Source organism: Myotis brandtii, unplaced genomic scaffold (genome assembly GCF_000412655.1).
Source record: "Myotis brandtii unplaced genomic scaffold, ASM41265v1 scaffold34, whole genome shotgun sequence".
In the NCBI taxonomy this organism is placed as follows: Eukaryota; Metazoa; Chordata; class Mammalia; order Chiroptera; family Vespertilionidae; genus Myotis; species Myotis brandtii.
This window is the reverse complement of record NW_005363098.1, coordinates 3741823-3745603: the sequence shown is the minus strand read 5'-3', so window position 1 is coordinate 3745603 and position 3781 is coordinate 3741823. Positions and strand designations below refer to the sequence as shown.

Sequence of the window (3781 nt, the reverse complement as noted above, 5' to 3'; positions counted from 1 at the left end):
TCTCTCTCTCTCTCTCTCTCTCTCTCTCTCTCTCTCCCTCCCTTTCCCTAAAAACATATGCCAAGATTCTCTTTCTTAGGGAGTAGACTGACAATTCTCGGGGGGAAAGAGGTGTGGGGGTTCGGGAAGAGACTGAAAAAAAATCGTACACCTATGGATGAAGAAGGTGGGGGGCGCGCTAAGGGCAGAGGGTGGGGTGGGAACCGGTTGGAGGGGAGCTATGAGGAGAATAAAGAGGAACAACTGTAATAATCTGAACAATAAAGATTTAATTAAAAAAATTAAAAAACGACTCAAAATACTGGTTTTTAAAAACACACAGTGTATGCTATAATTTAAATTTAATTTAGCAGAATTTTGAGGTGATATGTTTTACCTCTATTATTACAGTTTGTATTTTAAATGTTATTATCTAATTTTTATTCATTTCTGATATACCACTTCAACTTTTAAAATTAATATTTCTTAAATCAAAAACAAAAATGGGCAATATTTTGGTTTGACAAAGTAGTTCTTAACTGTTTAGCAGCAATAAAGTTTCATAGTGCAGCTTGGTTTTACCCCATAATAGCAAATACTGGAGAAATTAGGCTGGGTTTAAATAAAGCAGGTGGTGGTGATGCTGGGTTTCCTTCACTACCACAGCACAGGTGGTCCTGTTATAAAGCAATATATGTATCTCTGGGAAAAACCTAAAGTTCTGCAAAATCACTCTAAAAATAGGAACAAGCCATTTATAACATATGCAGCTTTGTAATCTATGTACTAACAAAACCAGTAACAATTCTAATAAAAATATTAATAAAGCTAAGCATTTTTACCAAACATCAGTCATCCAGTTCTAGGATTTATGCCTTCTTTGATATGTAGATCCATGAGGGCATTCAATTCCACTTAAGATAAATTGTCAAAATTAAAAATTTTGATTCTTTATTAGTCATCCCTACCTCTAACCCCCTTTTTTAAAAAAAAATAAACATGGAGCCGTAGCTGGTTTGGCTCAGTGGATAGAGCGCCAGTCTGCAGACTGAAGGGTCCCAGGTTCGATTACAGTCAAGGGCACATGCCCGGGTTGTGGGCTCTATCCCTAGTAGGGGGTGTGCAGGAGGCTGCCGATCATTGATGTTTCTGTCTCTCTCCCTCTCCTTTCCTTTCTGAAATAAATAATAAATATATATATGGAGAAAATATTTCCACGGCTTCTTTATGTGTACTCACAGCTTGACCAGATAGTTTAACAATGTGGAAAGCCTAGCAGTTGTTAAAGCCATTAACCAGACTGTGCTTGCCCTCTTCTATAGGATTTTCAGGGTTTTGTTTTGTTTTTTCCCCTTAGGGTCATCATGTATTAATAAGGCATTCTCTGTGAGAAATCTTGTCCCTGATGGCTTTAAAGCATTACTGGGATGGAGAAAATTCTTTGTGGACCAATGTGACTTTCACATTATACTGACCTCATCCCTTAATGATGAACAAATGAACTAAGCCCCATTACAGAAAGGTGTGTTGTAGAAAAATAGACTGTTGTCTCATTAATGCTTCATGCATTGAGCTGTATTTGTGTATATTTATGTTGATTTTTTTCCCCCTGTGCTATTAGTGTCAAGCATCTCTTCCTTGTAGGGAGGAGAGTAGTGTGACAGAATAGTGTACCAGTAGAGTACTGTTTGTTTCTTACCCTTGTATAGCTTTATGTTTTAAAACAGGCCATGTTGATTATGACAGCTTTTATTAGAATTATTCTGTACTTCAAATCGTTTAGGTATTAATTTAGGCATTATCTTTACCATGTAGTTAAGAAAAGGGGTTTTGGAGTTAGGCAGACTTTGGTCGAATCAGATTTAGGTGACTGAGTTTTGGTTATGTGAGGATAATACTAATAATCTGGTAGGAGTATTTTGAAGATTAAGAGATGATTTATATAAAAGTAGCACAGTGATTGGCACATAGTAGATACTCAAATATTACATCCTTTTCTAATGATGAAATTTGAGATATATTACCAATTACGGGACTTGCCCAAGGTTACCTGTATGTACAAAAGTCAGATTCACTAACTACCATATTCCTATCTTTAGTTTTATATGGAGAATGCAAAAGCACAGTTTGAACCTAACTATAGGTTCAGAAATGAAGTTGTAAAGATATATGCACATACTTGTGGGTGCACACATACACGTGGATTTTCTTACTGATTTACATAAGGTGTATTCTTCCTTTGATGGATTAATATGTTTTACTTATTCATATTTTTTATTCAATTATTGATGATGATAAAATATTGTTAGGGAAGCTCTTGATGTAAGTTTTTATTCTAATTAGACCAGTGCTGCTTTTGAGTGAAAGGTGCTGTACTTAAGTTTGTGTCAGCAGTTTAATTCATGCCTACTTGTACTTTTTCAACAGAATATATTTTCCTAGCTAAACGATAATACTCAGGCATTGGTAAATTCATTGTTTACTTTTACAAAAATACATGGCATCTCTCCAGGTCAAAATATACCAGGTTGCTTGTTTTATATTACTGTGTTATACTGATCATGTGCATTTTTCTTTAGGGTTAATTTATCAATGAAATTTGTTTGGTTAACATATGTGTGTTTTAGTAAAATTTCTACTTTTTAAAATGGTCATTATTTTATCCTTGTAATTATAGGTAAAAATACAGCAACAACTAGCACATAGTTGGTAATTCATTGTGACTTCCTGATTAATGAACCTTTGTTAAAAGTGGTAGGAAAAAATAGAGCATATGCCTCAAAAGAAACTCTATATAAGTATGCTATAATGTACCAGGAGTTTTGAATTTCAGAAAAATACAATTGAATTTGTAATTCTAAAATGAGACACCAAAGAATTCTTCAGATTGCTGATTGAAATTAGGTTATTTTGCAAATATGGCCTAGTATTTATGTACACACACATACTTACCTTAGTTTTTAAAGAGATATAAAAGTCTTGTATTTATATAGTAAAAGTGACATCCTGACACCTTATAGTTTGAATTCTAATGGCATCTTTGACCTTAGAAGAAATCCAGAGCAGCTTGTTCTGCACCTGCACAAGTGAATTACTGTTTTGGACACTAGTTGTGTAATAGTGGAATGAAGAGGTGTCTAAAAATCATTTCACCAGCTTCAAGCTATATGTTGTATTTCTAAATTTGTTGAATTTGTCAAACTTGGTGGGAGCAATGAGTCTGAATATTGTACTGAATAGTTTTCTTAGAACCATTAAGAACGCATCAGATATTTTAAAATACCTTCTGAAATTGTGTATTTCTGCTTTTTTAAGATGAACTGTGATTGGAATGAAAATGATTATTGAAAATAATTCAGATGACACTAACCCATTGCTGAGGAATCTTTAGGGGAGTTATTCTCACAGGTGTGCAGTGATCTCTCATTGTGGTTTTAATTTGTATTTTCCTAATGATTAGTGATGTTGTGTACCTTTTCATGTACCTGTTTGCCATTTGTATGTCGTCTTTGGAAAAATGTCTATTCAGTTCTCTTACTACTTTCTAATTGGATTGCTTTTCTGCTTTTGAATTATATGAGTTCTTTATATATTTTGGATATTATTAACTCAACAGATATGATTTGTAAATATATTCTCCCATTCTGTAGGTTACCTTTTCATTTTGTTGGTTTTCTTTGCTGAGTAGAAGCTTTTTAGTTTGATGCTGTCTCACTTGTTTATTTTTTTCTTTTGTTGCCTTTACTTTTGGTGTCAAATCCAAAAAAAGTCATTGCCAAAACTGATGTCAAAGAGCTTACCA

The 3781-nt window shown here is 33.9% G+C and overlaps 1 protein-coding gene across 1 annotated transcript in view; it reads left to right on the top strand.

Annotated features, from left to right (window-relative positions):
- Positions 1–3294: 3294 nt before the first annotated feature.
- Positions 3295–3781, top strand: part of FBXW7 (F-box and WD repeat domain containing 7, E3 ubiquitin protein ligase) — a 107556-nt gene continuing 107069 nt past the window's right edge. The window contains exon 1 of the mRNA XM_014543884.1: positions 3295–3387. The gene's annotated coding sequence lies outside the window, so the exon portion shown is untranslated. The remainder of the gene's footprint in view (positions 3388–3781) is intronic.